This window comes from Pan paniscus, chromosome 18 (genome assembly GCF_029289425.2).
Source record: "Pan paniscus chromosome 18, NHGRI_mPanPan1-v2.0_pri, whole genome shotgun sequence".
NCBI lineage: Eukaryota > Metazoa > Chordata > Mammalia > Primates > Hominidae > Pan > Pan paniscus.
In genome coordinates, this window is record NC_073267.2 from 85,645,929 (window position 1) to 85,666,689 (window position 20,761).

The 20,761-nt window shown below is 38.7% G+C and overlaps 1 protein-coding gene across 1 annotated transcript in view; it reads left to right on the forward strand.

Moving 5' to 3' along the window:
* Nucleotides 1-15,268: 15,268 nt before the first annotated feature.
* The window catches only part of CNTNAP4 (contactin associated protein family member 4), a 619,686-nt gene continuing 614,193 nt past the window's right edge, over nucleotides 15,269-20,761 (forward strand). The window contains exon 1 of the mRNA XM_034940754.3: nucleotides 15,269-15,287. The gene's annotated coding sequence lies outside the window, so the exon portion shown is untranslated. The remainder of the gene's footprint in view (nucleotides 15,288-20,761) is intronic.

Below are 20,761 nucleotides of genomic sequence, written 5' to 3' on the forward strand. Positions count from 1 at the left end.
TTATAAATGTTTGCACAGTATGATCTTGTACTACTAAAAATATTGCTTGCATATATTATAGGAAAAATGTAGGTAAATATGCTCTAAGAGCTTTTTTGTGGTAATCTCTGTCATGAGAATGTAATTTTTTATTTTGTATTTTTGCTTGCATGTATTTTCTAATCTTGTAAAATGCACAAGTACTGTTTTTATAATCATAAAAGTTTATATGAATAACTTGCATTTCGTTCGTGAAAACATAGTTGAAAAATCTTTTCTAAAACCCTGCTCCCCAAATATGTCATTTTTATCAAGTGTGAATTCAATTAAAATGTATTATGTGCAGCATTTAAGAGAAGATTGAATAAAGCATGGTAACAGGTAACCTTCCTTAGACACTTAACATGTGTTAATCACTGTGTTTTGTGCTTGCATTGAATTCTTGAAATAATCTTATGAGAAAGGTATCATTACCACTCCCACTTGCAACTGAGGAGCCTAACACAGAAAACTAGCAAAAGGCTGAGTCCCCACTTGTCATCACTCAGTTTGTTAATGCTACACGTACATCGTCTCCTTCATTTTCAAGGCACTATTATGAGATTGGAGATACTCAGAGAACCAAGGAGATAAAGAGTGGAATAATTTGCCCAAGGTCACACAGCCATCCAGTGGCATAGCCAGGATATGAAAACAAGTATGTCTGCTATTGACCAGCAAATGCTACACTGCATCCCTGGCTTTATCAGTGGAATGCAGTATCTTCATCCCTAGCCGAGACTATAACTCTGTGCTTCCACTGCACAACTTATAAAATGCCCAGATAAGAAAACTGATATTTATAAAGTGTTATTTGAATGAAATGAGCCCATTCATTTCTTTATAATCTAGAGCTAAAGCCTGATCACCAGAACATTGCAGGTTCGGAACATATTATCTTGGCCTGCTGCAAAATTGCTTTCCCTGAGTTCAGCGTTCTGTTCTCAGTGCTTACTGAGGGATAAGTCAAGAAAACATTTCATGAATCCCATAAATGTGTTTGCAATAGAGAAGTCATCAGAGAACATTTTGCCTTACCTCTCACTGTCCTATCGATAAGGTGAAGCTCCCGATGAGAACTATCTTTTAAAATTAGGTGCTGGGTAAAACTGCATTTCTTGAGAAATTCCCTTAGCATTTATTTTATTTTTTAGTTAAAAAACAACATAGTGCTTACTTTGTGCCAGCCACTGTTCTAAATGCTTTACTAATACTGGTACGTTTAATTTAATACTTGTAACACGCCATGAAAAAGTTACTTCTCCGCCGGGCGCGGTGGCTCACGCCTGTAATCCCAGCACTTTGAGAGGCGGAGGCGGGCAGATCACGAGGTCAGGAGATCGAGACCATCCTGGCTAACACGGTGAAACCCCGTATCTACTAAAAATAAAATAAAAAAAAATTAGCCAGGCGTGGTGGCGGGCGCCTGTAGTCCAGCTACTCGGGAGGCTGAGGCAGGAGAATGGCGTGAACCTGGGAGGCGGAGCTTGCTTGAGCCGAGATCGCACCACTGCACTCCAGCCTGGGCGACAGAACAGGACGCCGTCTCAAAAAAAAAAAAAAGAAAAGAAAAAGTTACTTCTCTCATTTCCATTTAACGTATAAGAAAACTGAGGCACAGGGTGGTTACTTAGTTTGCTCAAGATCATATAGTTTTTCTTTCTTTACTTACACTTTTCTCTTTGCCAAGAAATGTGTTTTCTTTCATACTGTGCTTTCTAGGAGGTTCAGAGGCAGAATTTTTACCAACTCTTAACAGTTCTGTGGGACACTTTCACCTGTAAACATGTACTTTGTTTTTCTTCGTAGTTCTGGTATTGCATTATATTTTGCATTGTTTTTGGATCCTCAATGGATAGATACAGGCATAAAACCAAGAATGGAGCCAAAGATTGAGATATAGATGAAAGTACAATTATGTATGCAACTCCTGTATGTTAAGCCAATTACTTTGTAACAAGAAATCAAGAAAAAATGATGTCTGTATTTCATTAAACGTTTGATGTAAGTTCCAAATAAATCAAACTTTGAAACAAATATATAAATGGAATCAATCCAAATAAAAGAAGATGTAGACAAGAGGGAGGATAATGGTAATAGTTTTTTAATCTTTGGAGCAAAGTCAATGGGTTCAGAAAAAAAAGATGAAAGTATGTATGTACAGGAGTTTGTCATTGTACTGCCCAGAGCTTATCTTCTTGAAGTGTTTTTTCTCTTGTAGAAGCTAGAAAAGTGATAAATTTAACAAGGCACAGGAAGGCATTCAGGAGCCCAACTACATAAACCACTTGCTGGAACACAATAATACTAAGAAATACCAGTTCTTGTCTTTTGTTGTAGATAAGATGCTTCAGCAACACCAGCATTTTATTTGTAATCCTTCACAGCCAATTCCGATTTAGTACTGAGGTGAGAGTCTAGGTTTGCAGCTGAACCAAAGCTACTTCACACAGTGAAGTATTTTCCAACTTTGTCTTTATAATATTTCTCTGTTAGAAAAGTGATGAGAACTGTTTTCACGAGCAAGGGGGGCTTCTGTGAAAATACACATCATTTTATTTGGACGTTATTTCTTTATCAAGAGGCTGGTTCACTGATTACTCTTCTAGAAGTCAGGCTAAAGATACTGTCAATATTGTCACATCAATTTGAGAGTCCAGCAGCCAGTGGAAACTTTCTCTGGTCTGAGGTATCACATATACAAGGCAACGTCTCCCCTGGGTGTGGGAAGGTGGTGAACTCTGTTTCTGGATATACCTGTATGTGTTAGTTTGCTAGGGCTCCCCTAACGAGGTACCACAGACTGGGTAGTTTCACCAACAGAAATGTATCTTCTCGTGGTTCTGAGGCAGCAAGTCCTCCGAGGCCTCTTTCCTTGGCTTGTGGATGGCTGTCTTTTCCCTACCTGGCCACATGGCCTTTCCTCTGTGTCTGTGTCCCAATTTCCTCTTCATCAGTCAAACTGGATCAAAGCCCACCCTAATGACCTCATTTTAACTTAAATATTTCTTTGAAGACTCTGTCTCCAAGTAGAGAGACGTTTTAAGGTACTGGGAGTTAGAACTTCAACACAAGAATTTGGGAGGACACAGCCCACGACACGGTGACATTTAAAGTCTCTCGGCATCTAATTGTATATATTAAATATGAGCAGTTTTTTGTATTTCAGTTATACTTCAAGAAAGCTGTGAGGCCCCCATGCTTCACTCATCTCTCTGCCTTGTTCTGAGTGGATTCGGTATTTAGGGGCCAAGTTATCAATTACAGCAGCCCCATTTCTCAGAAGCCACATGAATGACTTAAAAAGCTGCTCATTTGGCCGTGCGCGGTTGCTCACGCCTGTAATCCCAGCACTTTGAGAGGCTGAGGCGGGTGGATCACCTGAGGTCAGGAGTTTGAGACCAGCCTGGCCAACATGGTGAAGCCCTACTCTCTACTAGTACATCTCTACTAAAAATACAAAAAAATTAGCCGGCGTGGTGGCAGGTTCCTGTAATCCCAGCTACTTGGGAGGCTAAGGCAGGAGAATCGCTTGTACCCAGGAGACGGAGGTTGCAGTGAGCCGAGATCGCACCATTGCACTCCAGTCTAGGCGACAAGAGTGAAACGTGAAACTCTGTCTCAAAAAAACAAACAAACAAACAAACAAAAACTGCTGATTTTCTGCTTACAGCCATTTACATAGACTTCGGGAGAGAAGGACTTTGATATGGTTTGGCTGTGTTTCTCCACCCAAATTTCATGTTGACTTGTAATTCCCAATGTTGGGGGAGGGACCTGGTGGGAGGTGATTGGATCATGGGGACAGACTTTCCCCACGGTGTTCTCATGATAGTAAGTTCCTGAGGCCTCCTCAGAAGCAGAAGCCTGTACAGCCTGTAGAACCATGAACCAATTAAACTTCTTTTCTTTATAAATTACCCAGTCTCAGGTAGTTCTTTATAGCAGTGTGAGAATGAACTAACTCAGACTTCAACTAAAGAATAAATTGGAGGCTGGGCATGATGGCTCACACCTGTAAACCCAGAACTTTGGGAGGCCGAGATGGGAGGATCATGATGTCAGGGGTTCGAGACCAGCCCGACCAACATTGTGAAACCCCATCTCTACTAAAAATACAAAAATTAGCCAGGCGTGGTGGCTCACGCCTGTGATCCCAACTGCTCAGGAGGCTGAGGCAGGAGAATCGCTTGAACCTGGGAGGCGGAGATTGCAGTGAGCTGAAATCGCGTCACTGCACTCCAGCCTGGGCAACGGGGCGAGACTCTGTTTCCAAAAAAAAAAAAATAGAATCTAGCTCTTGTGTGACAGAAATATGAAATGAGAAAATACCCCAGAGTAGAATTATAATATTAGGAATAAAAGTGACATTAATTTCTGAGGCCTCTGCTAAGTATGAAGAAAGAGCTCAAAGGGAAACAACAGGAGCCACTGCTCCCTAAGAAAAAAAAATTCCCGATTCTCTTAATGGGGGACAGAAATGTCAAAAATTGTATAGCTTCATTTTTACATCCCAAAATATGCTCCTAATAGAAACATAGTGCTAGTGTATATATTTTTCTCTAGTTATTATTGGTTCTATAACAAAGGTTAGTATGCAACATATTTGCAAACATGCAGGACTACAAATAAAATCTTGTTTTCATACATCTAACTTAACCTTATAATTTTTCCTGTTTTATTAAAAGATATTTTTCAAAAAAATTAAAAAGATGTTTTTCATCTAGTACATTATTCCTTTATCTGCTTTGTGATCATTATTCTTTCATAATTAATATCCAGCAACCATTCCCCAAGATAAATATTTCCTATTTTTCTTCTTAAAACATACTCAAAAAATCATCCCTTTCAAAATACGTCCTTGTGATAGTTAATTTGATAGTATCCAAATGTAGTTGTAGGACATATGAATTTCCTATGTTCAATATGCCATACACTCATGGCTTGTTTTTTTTTGCTTTTATTTTATTTCAGTAGTTTTGGGGAACTGGTGGGTTTTGGTTATATAGATAAGTTCTTCAGTGGTGATTTCTGAGATGTTGGTGTAGTTGTCTTTCAAGCAATGTGAACCATACCCTATATGTAGTCTTTTATCCCTCACCCTCCTCCCTCCCTTCCTCTAGAGTTCCCAAAGTCCATTGTATCATTCTTACCCTCACCATGGCTTTTCTGATGGATACATCATGTACTGATTGACTGTGATCATTAATCTTTGTGTTCAATTTGGCATTACTGGTTTATTAAGGTACTGTACACATATATAAGCTAAGTGTGTCTGAAATAACAGAGAAGGTATTTAAAGGGCCACAACTGCTTGTTAGAATGTAAATGTAGTATTACAAACACCTCAAATTTCCTGGGTGTAGAACCACTTAAGCACTCCAAGATACCCTTGTTTCTGTCTACGATAAAGTGCCCACACTAAAACAATCAAAGCTTATGCCTGGTATCTGCATATAATCAATTACCAGGTTTTTCTTTAGCATTTTACACATGTGATCTGAATATTCCTGGTAACTAAGATAGGCATAAAAGGATGTTAAAGTGTGCAGATGCAAAATATTTCTGACCATCACATTTAGAATCTTCACCTATAAGATAATTTAGGAGAACCCTTCTTTTTACCATATTTTATTCCTGTTATTTATGTATTAGAAGAAGGGAGAGAAAGAGGAGGAGGAGGTAGAACAGAAGCAAGAGGGGGTAGAGTGAGAGAAAGAGGAACAGGAGGAAGAGGAGGAGGAGAGAAGGGGAGAAGAGGAGGAAGGGAAATAAGAGAAAGTGAGAGAACAAACTTGAGATTTTCGTGTCCAAATCTGGCTGAAAAACACAGATTCCTGGGCTCCCTATTGTAAGGTAATGCATGTGCTTTGGTCAAGGATAGGCTGAGGTAGGATGTATACATCCTGTGTGATGCAGGGGGATTGGAATGTAGGTGCACAATTTCATGTATAATGTAAACACAGCTATGTAGCCATGACATGGGAAGGCCATCACTTGGCTCTATGCCACTATTGTCTGTAAAAGGCATAATTGCCCTGCTGACACTGTACAGGCATGCTTGTGCCCAGAGAGAAAAAGAGTTAAGGTGATGACCCTGAAGGCAAGGGCGAGCCGGCTGCGCAGGCGTGCATGGGAGCAGCTGGAGCAAGCAGTCGAGACAGAGCAGACAGTGTAAGAGAGCTGCTGATGACAGAGCTGCTGAATAAAGCTGTGTTTCACCTACCTACAGCCCCCTGAGTGTTCTTTCAGCTATCTGCCATTCATCCACCCACTCCCCTTGGACCTCAGCATGGGCTGGAACCATACCTTGACCCTAACACATGTCAAGCCTATCAAATTAATACAAATCACTTCAGGTGGTTCTAATTGTCAGCAGGGTTGAGGATAAGTGGGTTAGAAAATCCTGAGATTGTTGAGGGTCAACCCTCCTGGGTCCTGCAAATGTTAGCGAGCTTGTCTGCTGGTGTTCTCACAACAGCCTTCAATGCCTCATTCCTAAAGAATGGGTACTATGGGAATCTTAGACCCCATGGTAGGCCATTTGGGGGAAGATTTTGGATCAGAGAGGGATTTCTGGTCTCTTAAAATTATGATGAACTCAATGAGGATAAGAAATGTGTCTTTTCCAACTCTACCTCTGTTGCTCACCAGGATGCCTAGTGAGGAATTTGTGACAGTAAATGTATTGAATTTGATGCATTATTAAGCCATCTGTTTCCCCCCGTTTGCTGTGGGTCCTGCCCAAAGCTAAATCCAAGCAGAGAACGTACTTTTTAGAAAGTTTTCATGGCTAATAAGAAACCTGTGATGCAGGAATAAGTTTGAAAACAAATGTATCTACACTGTAGGAGCATTGGTTGAATTTGAACCCAGGAAATGACTATTTCTATTTTGCCTTTACTCAGACATACAAACCCAATTCCATTTTGGTGGGGTAATGGCATTACAGGGGACGAGAGATCCAAAAATGTCAGATACAGGAAAACAGAAAAGTACAACTGCTTTATCAGCTTTTCTACCACTGACGCTGTGTGGGTAACAAGCAACGGCTAATAACCCAAATCCAGGATCACACACATCTTTTAGTAGAATCAAGCAGGAAGTTTTTATAGCTTCAGATATATGGTTTGAAACAAAAACCTTTTCTGCTCAACTTTAATTAAAATAGAACAAATCTATCTGCAAGAGCGCTCTCACAAAAACAAAAAGCAAATTTCACAAGGAAAGGTGGTAATCTTGAAATGACATTTATTTGTTCAAAGAATAATTACATTTTATAGCCCAGCTCTATGAGGAATTCCAATATGATGCAAGTCTTTTAATATGTTTAAATAAAAAGATTCTTAATGCCATGACTAGTTTTTAATTGAGACCTTATTAAACACCCTATTGTGTAAATAGGAAACAATTTCAGTTTGAGTGTTTTCATTTTCATTAAAGATATAGCAAATGGATTCATAGAAATTTTTGTACTTTACTCAAGTAATTTTGGAGCCCCATACTTTGGTGCAAAAAATAATAAGGACTAGCCTTGCACAATATTCTTTGCACCTTGCAGTATATGGCAAGACATCTGATATAGGGTTGAAGAGCATTACATTTTAGATAAGGTGGTGGACTGTATAAGCACATTGTTTCTGTAAATTTCATACCGCCTTGTTATTCTGGCACCTGCTGTTCAAAGAAAGAGGAAACCTGAAGGAAATAAAACTTAGCACAAAACAGCTGCATCTAAAGTGGAGACTGCTGGGATGCATGAGGAGGAGACACAAAGGGAAAGACAAGATGGTTTTAAGTGTTTCTTAAATGTGGGGGAAAAGTTTGTTTCCAATAGAGTATTATTATATTTAATTGAGAAAAAAATAAAGCGAAGGGAAATTTGAGAGGAGAATGAAAAGGTTTTGATTAATTGTAGCTCACAGACCCCTAGGGCTGGAATGGACTTTATAGAATCCCAGTCTTGTTGGGCAACCAAGGAAAGTAAGGCTCACAGAGGTATTTACGTACTAAACACCCACTTAATGAATAAAATGCCTGCTGCACTTATGTATATATGATTTTTTTAAATTCCTGGAGGAAAGATGAAAGATCAGTACTCACAAAACATTTGAATGATTTTGAATGCTGAGCCCCCAAGTCTTCGCCACTGGGGAGAAAGACTGTCCTGTGGCCACAGCCCACTGGGGAGACAGTCTTTGTCCTGTGGCCACAGCCCTGGTGCCAGAGAAATGGGACTCCTGGGTTCCTCAGAGGCTACACTGTCTCACTCATCACACAGCTTACAGAGGTAGAATCTGAGGGCCTCGCGGGATACTAGAGATTCTTGCAGTATAGACTGGTAGTGAAAACCCTTCTGGAAATGTTTCTGAGAACAAGAGGTTGTAGTTTTAAGCCATGTATCCAGCATCCACCTATGACGTTGTGTTGAGTTCCTGGAATCTTCGGGATTCTACACCAGGGCAGCCAGGCGACTGAGAAGGACACAGGCTTCTTGTCAGAACATTCTGTGTTTCAATTTTACCTCTGCAAAGGACTATTCTTGTAACCACAAGTGGACACTGAACTCTCTGGATCTCTGTTTATTGTAGGGAAAAAGTGACATACAGCATATAAAATGCCAAGTGATGGCCTTTTCTGCCAAACACAGGGGAGTCGAACAATAAATTTGCATTAATTTCCCTCAAATTCCGGAAGATATTTCTTTGACTTAGTGCAGAATTTGAGAGAATAATTTTTTTTCTTGGTTACCTAATTTGCAAACTGGAATTAAGAACATTCAAAATCCTCTCGGATCGCTCGTTAAAATGAGTGATGAGCAATTTCCTGGAAAACAAGGAACAGTAGCTATCAGTCACTCTATGAATAAGTTTTATTATTGGCTCCACTAATTTTTTCATCCTTCTGTCTAAATACTGGTCCCAGCTTGAATGCTGTCTTTTCACTATGTAATGAGCTACAACAATTCACAATACCTGGATGAAGAAAGAGGTGAGTGTGGTATGGACTGAGCTATAATATAGTTAGCCTGGAGATCAAAGTTCTGTGGTGGAGGGGAGGTTACTGTTTTTTAACAAGGTGGTTATTCAGTGCAGCATGTTTTTATTCGGTGGGTTGATCCAGGTTTAATGTTCTAGGAGGAGAAAATTTTAAAAAATCACACACAAAAAATTAGCAAGAGCCATAGACAGAAAAAAAACAAGAAAAAATATTTTAAAAATGTTGCATGGAGTATAAGTTATGTCAAATAAGAAGTATCACTTATAAATTCATTTATTATCATGAGTATTTAAAAAGAGATTCTAAGATTTCTTAATATTTCCACAGTTCCTTTCTACAGAATGATTAAAAAAATATTCATTCATTCATTCAGCTCCATTCATTGAACACCTACAATACAGCAGAAATGATTTTGCTGGACAACAAACAAAACTGGAGCTAATTTTCTAGTGGGGACGGGGAGACAGCAAACAAATGATGTGCTTCCAGGCACTGGTAAGCACTATGATGGCAGATTGAGAGCGGGTCTAGCAAGCAAGCAAGGGGCCTGGCCTGTTTGTGATAAGCTTGTCAGGTGTGGCCTTTTTGAGGAGGTGACAAGAAAGCAGAGATCCAAATTAAGCAAGAGAGGGAGCCATGTGGAGGTCTGGAGGAAGAGTATTACAGGTAAAAGATACAGCAGAAAAAGACCTTTTTTGCAGATAGAAAGGAGCATGTCATGTACCCAGAACAACAAGAAGGCCAGGTGACCCAGAGATTGGAGAAGGTGAGAAAGGACCCTTCTCTATAGAATGAAGGATAGAATGATGCCCAGAGGAAATGGAGTTTATACTCAATGTTATAAGAAGCTGTGATGATTAATTTTGTGTGTCAACTTTGCTAGGCTCGGTGCCCAGTTGCTTGGTCAAACAGCAGTCTAGATGTTGCTGTGCAGGTATTTTTTTACATTTAAATCAGCAGACTTTGAGTAAAGAAGATTACCTTCCATAATGTTGGTGAGCCTTATCCAATCATTTGAAGGCCGTAAGAAAAAAGACAGAGGTCTCTCAAAGAGGAAGGAATTCTGCTTCCAGACTGCATCTTCGAAATTCTGCCTGAGTTTCCAGCCTTCAAACTCAAGACTACAACATCTCTTGGCAGAATTTCCAGGCTGCTAGCCTGTCTTGTGGATTTTGGACTTGCCTGCCCCCACAATTGTGTGAGCCAATTCCTTAAAATAAGTCTCTTTCTACATATATACATCTGATTGGTTCTGTGTCTCTGAAGAATCCTGACTAATATAAAAGCTATCAGAGTGATCAGAGCAGGGCATAATATGATCTGATTAACATTTTTAAATGATCACACAGATTGCTAGCAGGGATAACAGACTCTTGGTGAAAAGAAGGAAGTGGGAAAACCAGCTAGAAGACTGCTCCTGTCTTGTAGGTGTGACCTGGCAGTGGCCTGAATTTGATCAGAGGGTGTTGGATTTGAGGAATATTTTGGAGGATTTTTAAACAAATCAGATGATGAATGTGAGAGAAACAGAAAAGTCAAGGCTTAAGTTTTGAGCTTGAGCGGCTATGTGAATGGTGTCCTTATAATTAAGACACTTCTGGAAGCCTGGGCAAGGAGCAGGTGTGCAGAGGAGGAAAAGTAGTCGGGGGTGGGGTGGGAGGGATATATTAAAGATCAAAGTTTTTGTTTTGAATGCATTAGTCTCATGTTGCCCATCAGCTGTCCAAATGGAGATGTCAGGTAGAATATGAGATGCAGGGACAAGGATGGAGATCAGCATCACTTAGGTGACCAGAGCATTGGTAAAATTTGTACACTGACATCTAAGAGCACAGTCTCTGGAAACCAGACCATCTAGATTCAAATCTCAACTCTACTCTTCACAGATTGAACTTGATTGTCCTGGCCTTCTCATCTGAAAAATAAGGATGAAACTAAACATAGTGACATGAAGATTAAATTAGTTAACATATGTAAGCACTTAGGATGATGGCTGGATCCTAGAAAGTGTGATGTCAATGTTATCTATGATTACAATCAGAGCTCAGAGATTTTTTTTTTTTTTTCTGGCCTATCAGATCAATTGCTAAATGGAGACAGGGAATTGGGTATTGTTTCCCAAGCATACCTACTTTGCATGGATTTTGACTGCTAGCCCAAAGAGGTCAAACTACAAACAAAAATTGGGGCGAAGCAACTTATTTTGCCGGGGCAGTGAGCACTTTCAGAGCAATGAAACCTGATAACGCTCCACTCCCTTAAATATGACCTTTGTCCTCCCTGCTTTGTTTTCTTTATTGTGCTTGTCACCTTCTCACATATCATCTATGACATGCTGATTTATTTGTTTGCTTTCCATCTCCTGAGCTCTACCTAAAAAAGCAGGGATTTTTTACTTTCTTTTTAACTTACTATTAGCACCTGGAAGAGTGCCTGACTCAGTCAAACTATGGGGAATAAATGATATTTCCTGGCACTTATTGTTCCTTTTCTTTGTTTCTTACCTTATTTCTTCAAATATTTTTTCATGAGAAAACCATATCAAAAAGAAGGCTGGACATTAATATGCTTCTCTGGACCTGTGGAGTTGTGCATAATGTCAGTTTCATTGAGACAAACCTCATCTATGAAATGGATGTTCAGAGAAGCCCGCTGATGGCAATTTCAGTTTTGTCTTTGGAAATCAATTGCGGAATTGACATACGGTCTTCTGAAAGCGATGGTACTTTACTTGCTGTTGGTTGTCCACTCTAGTTTCCCTGCCAGTCTATATGTGGGCAGCATTCCACTCCAGCTGCAAATTCTAATCACAGATTTTTGCTCAGCAATGCTTGCCAATGAGAGGCATTGAGAGCTATGCATTGTGGAAGTTGATACATGGCCCAGTCAATCTATGACTTATGAGACCTATTGCAAGTCCAAGGAACTGTATTGATTCTGCAGAATGGACTGGAAACTGACCTTCATCTCACAGAACCCTCCAACTTGCTCCTGGTCTGTTTATTCCCAATGGAGCACTTGCATCATGCAGCTTTGTTCCAAAATCATTAACTTTTATTTCCCTTTACATTCCATCACGATTTTTACCTTATGTATAAAGAGTGGACAAATAGAAGTCTTTATTTAGCGCAAAAGCTCAGTCCTGTTTCAATGTCAGCTATTCAGAGGCAGTTAATTTTATCTTCTCTCACTGCATGGGTTTAGTACACAGATACTATTTCCTTGGAAATGCAGACATTGTGTCAAAATAATGTACATTTGATCCCTACACTACTTGTGCCAGCAGTTATTAATGATCATCCTTAGAGTATTGCATTACAAGTAGTCTTTTTAAAATGTTTCCCTCGTATCTTAATTAGATTAATCTTAATATTAAGACTGTTGCCTAATTTCTCATTGTGGTTGTACCAGCCAGCACATTATTGCATAGGGAGTTCAACAAATGATGGGCAAGGTGAGTTAAATATTCATTCCTGAGGCTGTTTGGGAAGGGACATCGACTGTCTGCCGCCCTCAGGTTTTCCTTTTATCTATAGAATGGATGAGAGGCTGCAATAGGGCTTTCCTCTTCAGCCATTCTCTTTGTTCTTGAGATGCAGGTGTGGACTGGACTTCAAGATACTACCTAGAAAACATAACCAGTTTCCCTATTAGGTTGTGATCCCTTCGTTGTGCCTTTGAATTCCGAGCATATTTTATTTCATTGGAGGATGGCCATTACATTCTAATAACTAAAATTATAGGATGTTCTGGCCAGAAGGAAGCTTATAATTCTTCCACCGGAGAATGTTCATTATGCAGATAAGTAACAAGGACTGAGAATTTCAGAACTTACTCCAGGCCACAGGGCCATCGGCTTATCTGAGACGAAAGTCCATGGCTCCTGAGCTTTCCCACAGTATTACAGCTTGGTTTGGAGGTAGCTACTCATTTTTCCTGGGCATTTATTTAAGGTAGAACATTTAATACAAGTCTGCCTTCTTTGTCAGAGGTGACTGCACCTGCAGTTGTTCCCACTGCAGCCAAATCAGGCAGGGAGGTCAGTCTGTGAGTGTGTGTCTGAAAAACACATACCGACTACTTTCTCGTGGCTGCTTTACTCAGAATTGTCACATTATTACCAGGTCTTTCCTGTTGCTATGTTCGGTTCACCTGAGGGGAGAAAATTGAACTGAGCAATGGAAGATATGTGAACAATCAAAAAAAAATTAAATAAACATTTTTTCCCCTAAGGTGGAAAGGAAGGTGAAGGAGTCAAATAAAACCTCCTAAGAATAATGATTCCTTCAAAATGAATGTCATAGCCCTTGTCTTGACTTTGTTATGTCAATACTATTTTATCCATACTGCATGATCTGCAAAGCTGATGCTACATCCAAGGATGAGGAACTTCCCTTTGTTATCTGCCAATATAGCTACCAATTCTATAAGTGTGAATGGAATGGCAATACTTTTATTAGTAAGCAAGTATGTGATTTTATTATACAGTACGTCAAATAAAAACTGCCAGGGCGAAAAAGAAGGAAAGGTAATCTTGGTGACAGGTGAACACCTTAGTTATAGGAACATCTTAGTTTAAACATAGTTTCTGAGTTTGCAAGTTATATACTAAATAGCACCACCATATGGAGCAGATGTAGGCAAAGCCACAAACACTAAGAAAATGAGGTCACAATTGTGGAAATGAGACAGTTCCCCCTTTTTCCATGCCCTTGGTTGTATGCAGATTGCTCCAACCTAAAGGGATACATATTGAACCCATTTTCTGTAATTTAACTGAATTACAATGTTCATTTTTATATATAGCTAGAAAGAACTCAGACATAAGAAAGGGTATCTATTAGCTCTTTCTTTTTTTTTGAGATGTAGCTTTGCTCTGTCACCCAGGCTGGAGTGAAATGGTGCAATCTTGGCTCACTGCAACCTCTGCCTCCCAGGTTCAAGCGATTCTCCTGCCTCAGCCTCCCAAGTAGCTGGCACTACAGGTGCCCGCCACCACACCCAGCTAATTTTTGTATTTTTAGTAGAGACGGTGTTTCACCATGTTGGCCAGGCTTGTCTCGAACCCCTGACTTTATGATCCGCCCACCTTGGCCTCCCAAAGTCCTGGGATTACAGGTGTGAGCCACCAAGCCCGGCTTAGCTCTGTTTCTTAACATGAAAACAAAATCTTTGCATACAATTTTAATAGCAATTCAAGTGGTAGAAGAACAGGTAACAAATTGTTTATTTAAAACCTATTTTACTTTAAAGATGAATCTTCCATTCTCCTCTCCACTCCCTTCAGAATGTTCATGCATTCATTCCTTCTTTCATTAAAATTATTTGGCATGAATTGAAGTTGTTTTCGAAGCACCTTTCCTGGAAGTAATCAACACAAAGAGTTATTGCTGTGTTCTCTCACCTTTTTTACTTTGTGACAAAATAGAAGCATAGAATTGGACCCTTTGAGGAGGACTGACAGCTGCAGGGGTGACAAAGGCTGATCTTCATGGAGGAACAGGGTCTTAAGTCACACCATTCAGATGTCTGCCAAATTTGAGAGGCTAAAAAGATAGTACAGGGGAAAATGATAGCCCTTGTGGATTTACACTGATTTTCTGTGCATAATAATGGACAGAATTGTTTGCAGATTGCTCTTTACTTTGGAGCAATCTGCATGCAACCAGGGCAAAGGAGAGGAGAGAGTCTGAAAATGCTGCAGCAGTGAGATGCCCTATATGTAGACACAAAGTCCTTCTCATAATTTTGTGGCAGGCAGAATAATGACTCTCCAAAGATGTTCACACCCTGATCCCTGGAACCTGTGAATAAGTTACCATCCATGGCAAAGGGAACTTTGAAGGTGTGATCAAGGGGATGCACCTTGAGTGAAGGAGAGAAGCCTGGAGTACACAGGTGCATCTAATCTAATCACACCCATCCTTAAAAGTGAAACACCTTTTCCTGGTTTTGTCATAAAGAGGTGCAATAAAAACAGGGGGAGAAATTCGAGGTGTGAGAGGGACTTGCTATTACTCTCTTTAGAGATGGAGGAAGGGGTAGACCAGCCAAGGAATGTGGGTGTCCTGCAGAGACTGGGAACAGCTTACAGCTGACTGCCAGTAAGGGAATGGAGATCTTAGTTCTACATCCTAAGGAAGTGAATTCCACCAACAACCTGTATGAGCAAGGAGAAATCCGTCCAGCCTCTGGAAAAGAACACAGCTCTTCCAAAACCTTTATTGTAGCCTGGTGAGACCTGCATAAGACTTTGGACCTACAAAACTGTAAGTCCCTTTATTTGCTGTGTAATTTGTTAGAGCAGCAATAGAAAATGGATACAAATGGTTACAGATCAAGAGACGTCTCATTTGGGTAGGTGGAATAAAGCAATGCTACATTTGCCCTTACGTCTTGAAAACAAGCATTATTGACAATTTAGGCAAACATCCAGATTAAAATAATGAATAAAAGGGCACATGTGCACAATAGCCAGAATTGTTATTTATTATCACTGAATGGAGCTTTTCATTTTCAGACAGGCCTAGGAGGTGTGAGACACAGGCTTTTTGTTGAGGTGTTTTGAAAAATCATTTGCAAATTTTGATAGTGAATGATTCCTCTTCTTGTTTCTGGGTAAATGTCATATGTAAATATATTCATTGTAATCACTCAGACTTCTTGAGATACCTAGCAATTAGGTTAAGTTTGTACCAATTCCTTTGCTTTTTATCTCCATAGTTAATTGAATCTTCTACAAAACTTACTTTTAGTTCATTATTTCTCCTTCTCTTTGGTCTTCTTTCTGGGGATCCTGTGTATCTTCTAGTTTTACATTAAGATTTTGCATTGAAAGTCCTCCTGAATGTGCAAAATTGTAAGTGTACTCAGGCCTCACACACAGATGTAACATAAGCACTCAGGGACATTCGTTCTGTCTGGCAGTGCCTGGATCATTGCTTAGGTTTAAGTTGTATTATAATTTTACTTGTTCAAAATATGATTTCATTTTTTCCAGCATATAAATTACTTGAAGAGGCAGAATCTGAGAGTCAATAAAAGTTACACATACACAGATAGGCCTAGTGTGGTCCATCCTGTATTGATACAGGCTCTTTAATAGGCACAAGCTGTTGTGTTTGTGCCTGTGTGTTGTGTTGTGTACAAGTGAGACAGACCCATTCTTCCTTAGGCTCAGGCCACATGATTTTAGGTCTGTTGGGGACTGAATTGTGTCTGCCATCCCCCAACTCATATGTTAAAGCCCTAATATCTGACTGCTTCTGGAAACAGGGTCTATAAGAAGGTAACTGAGCTTAAGTGAGGCCAGAAGCAGGTGGTCCTAATCCTGTAGGTCTGGTGTCCTTATAAGAAGAGGAAGAGACAAGAGAGAGCCCTCTCATTCTCTCTTCATACTCCCAAAAGAAAGACAATGTGAGAAAACAGTGAGAACGTGGCTATCTGCAAGCCACAAAGAGAAGTCTCATCAGAAATTGAATTTACCAGCACCTTGATCATGTACCTCTGGCTTCCAGAACTGTGAGAAAATAAATATCTGTTGTTTGAGCCATGCAGTCTTAAATGTAGTATTTTGTTATGGCAATCCTATCAGACTAATATGAAGCCACTTCCAGGAGTTTTTATTTCATCCTAGGAAGCCCTTTATGCAAATTAAGCTTGGGACAGGTGGCACCATCCAATTTACATTTGAAAGCAAACATTTCTGGCTGTTGTATAAAATATGACTTAAAAGTGGGGACTAGAATGAAAGTGGAAAATCAGCTGAGAAGATACTATTGCGTTTTGTTTAAGAGACAGTGGCATTTTTCAATATTTGTGTGAAGCAAAAATTACAACTCTAAATTTTTCAGTTTATAAAGTATGAAGATGGAATATGTATCACAAAAACCGCACAAAGAGTAGTGATTTGAGGTTAGTAGACATATACTATTGAACATTCATGCATTTCCTGTGAGATGATATAATATTAACATTATAATTAAAATTTTATTATTCATAATGTAACCTCTAAGTTATTATGAAAAAGATGCAAAGATATATAGCAAAAATGCCAATAAAGGAAATTAAAAGAAGTACCAAAAATATTTGATTAACTCAAAATGAGGCAGAAGAGACAGAGAAGAGAGAAACAGATGGGACAATTAGAAATCAAATAGTAAAATGATAAGCCAAAATCAAACTTAGGCTAACGTTATATTTAATGTAAATGGGGTGAATATGCCAGTTGAAACATTAGAATTATCAGATAGTAGGAAAAAAGGAAGATCTAATTAAATACTGTCTACAGAGACATTCTGTCATAATTAAATCAGAGGAAGAGTGATAACAAAAGGATGAAAAAATGATACACCATGCAAACAATAAACATGAAAAAGACAGAACAGGTATATTAACATCAGACAAGGTAAACCTCAAGACAAGGAAGAATGTTATAGATAAAGAGGGATGTTTTTAAATGAAGAATTCTATTCATTACAAAGACATAATAATAATTAATATATATGTGCCTAACTCTAGAATTTCAGATTCTATGAAGCAAAAATAGAATTACAAAGAAAATAGAAAATTACACATAGAAATATTCACATGTCCTCTCAGCAATTTATAACAACAACTACATTAAAATATTGGTCAAAGAGTAGAAGTTATGATTAGCACTATCAACCTCCTTGATCTTACTGACATTTATAAAGCATGACATCCTATAACTAGAATACATATTATTTTCAAGTGACATGGAGCTTTCAAGAGATAGATGGTGAGCCATGAAACAAATCTCAAGGAGCATAAATTGATACTTCCATATAGTTTCCAAAATTGTTGTATCTATTAAAGCTAAACTTATGCCTACCCTATGTTCCAACAAACCCATTCATAGGTATATACCACAGAGAACTGAGTTCCCCCAAAGATGAGTACAAATTATCTACAGCAGTTTTATTCATTACACCTTAAATCTAGAAAGTCTAACAGGAGAATAGACACATTGTGGTATATTCATATAAGGGAATACAACACAGAAGAATAAACTGTTTGCTGTGCAGGACAAAATGGAAGAATCTCACAAATACAATAATGGGCTCAGGAATCCAGTCATGAATCTGGTCATCCTGTATGACTCCACTTATATGAAGTTCAAGAACAGCCAAAACTAATCAACAGTAACTGAGGGAAGAAGACTGAAGAGTTACTAATTCTTGGAGTAGAAAACATTGTCTGGGAAGGGCACAAAGGATCATTCTCCATGATGACAATTTACAAGTTATATGGGTGATTGCAACACTTAACTTAAATATAAGTTAAGTCCCAATCAAAGCAACTGACTGTTCAGGTAACAAACACTTGGTTTCAGAGGCTCAGACTTTGCCCAACACCACCAACTTTATAAACAAAATACGTCATAAGAACCTTGATTTTCCAGTCAACATTTTTAGGAGCTCCCAAATGATCCAAAAGTAGAATTGGATATCATTTCCTTCCCAAATTCATTATTTCCAAATATGATGACTTGAAATGTGTGATCCTGTAGACAGGAGTTTGCAAACAGGTGAGCTTTGTACCAACCATATAAAGAAAATTTTTAGAGCAAATTATTGATTCAGTCAATCCTGCAATGAGAATATTGAATGACTTAAAAATATAAATGATTTTGAACTCTTTGGAAGCAATTACCAGAAACTGATGTGCTAATGGTATGTTATACCAGTGTGGTTTTAGATGGGCAAAACTTTTGGGCTAGTTGAAGTTTTTTTTTTCACAACTTCAAAATTGTTTTTCTTTGACAGCACTTCCTACTTCTCACACATTTCCTTCCATTAGCCGCCCCTTCCTTTCTTCCCTCCCTGTTATTCCAGGTATGCCTAGTAGGAAGCACCTCTTTCACAGTAGCCTAGACAAGCTTGGGCATCTCTGCATGGAAACTTTTGATAGAAAGAGAGTTACAGATTGTAAGTTTTTTTAGTTGCCACAGCTGTAGGGACATTAAAGATGTCTTGTATACATAGACATGTGTTAGCTGAGCCAGTGGAAAGTGCTGGAGTTGGACCTGACTTTAAACAGAGGCTCTAGTACTTGGTAGTTACGCAATGTTGGGCAAGTTACTAAAACTCTCTGAGCCTCAGTTTCCTTATCTGTAAAATGTAATTGATAATCATTGCCTTATAGGGTCATTGTGCTATGGTTGTTGTGATAGGACTACATAGAATGATGTCGGGCATATCATAGGAGCTCAATAAATGATGGTATTATTACTTTATGATGATAATCCTGCTGCTATTGCTGCTGCTGATATTACACTTAGTGGAATTCTGACTTCCTCCCTTCATAAATACAGGCAGAAACATAAGTACACAGTTAAGCACAATTAAATGAATTCTTTTGTTACAGTTATGCACAATTAAACGAATTCTTTTGTTTCTTTCTGAATAATGGGTCTTATCAATTCTTCATAAAGCACTTTGGATTCTGGAGCTACATCTCTAAAGAAGTCCAATGACTAAATAAGATTTAAATGCCATTAGTAGTTCATATAATTATCACAGAGTGCCAGAGAGATATTTTGAATATCAATAAATTGAGCCACCTTTTTTACTTCCTGTAAGATTTCTACTGAGATGTTAACAGGCAGAAAATCAGTAAAAATATTGTATATAGTTTATTTTCATTTTAATTTTTTAAATCCCACATTGCTTAGCTCAGGAAGATGTGAACAGAAGGAAGTTTTAGAGTAGTTTATTATCCTTTACAGTCAGCTTTGTGAATTACCTAATTACTCTCAACCTTGGTGCTATTGACATTCTGCATCATCACTATAGAAAAGTTCATGTGTGGCATGTGTACAACGTAGTTTAATCTGACATTCTTTTTTAATATCTAGGAAATTTAGGGACCACTGTAAAAATAATTGGCAAGGAACTGCAAAGTGTTTTTCTCTTCTTAAATAACTATATTACACTTATACAAAGTATACTGAGAAGGAGCTAGGAAGAGAATATAGAGGATTACTGTGAAATAAGATGAATATATATTGAATATTAACTCTCCATGATCATCATCAGTGAAAGGGATGATGGGATAGCAAAGAGAAAATGGTATGAAATGCTTAGGTCTGTTGGAAAGAAGTAGGAATTTGATTCAAGTAAAACAAGGGCTCCAGTTTATTATTATTTAAGCTGTGCAAAAAATGTTAAGCATTTTACATGTACTGTCTTACTAAATTCTTCAATGACTCTAAGAGGAGGTGTTCAATGGAAAATACAATTGATCACTCATGTGTAGTGTCATGAAGGACTTCAGGAATTTAACAATGGTTAAGACAATCTCACCGAGTGGAGATTACCAACACATAAACAGAAAAAAATATATTTTATAATAGGAAGTGAAAGGATAAGCAAAGAACTATCAGTATTGGTTTGTAATCTCTCTCTTTTTTTTTTCTTTTGAGACAGAGTCTCGTTCTCACCCAGGCTGGAGTGCAGTGGCATGACCTTGGCTCACTACAACTTCTGCCTCCCAGGTTTAAGTGTTTCTCCTGCTTCAGCCTCCCGAGTAGCTGGGATTACAGGCGTGTGCCACCATACCCGGCTAATTTTTGGGATTTTTGCCATATTGACTAGGCTGGTCTTGAACTCCTGACCTCGAGTGATCGTCCTGCCTTGGTCTCCTAAAGTGCTGGGATTATGGGCCTGAGCCACTGTACCCAGCCTGATTTGTAATCTAAATTAATTTGTAAAACAATCCC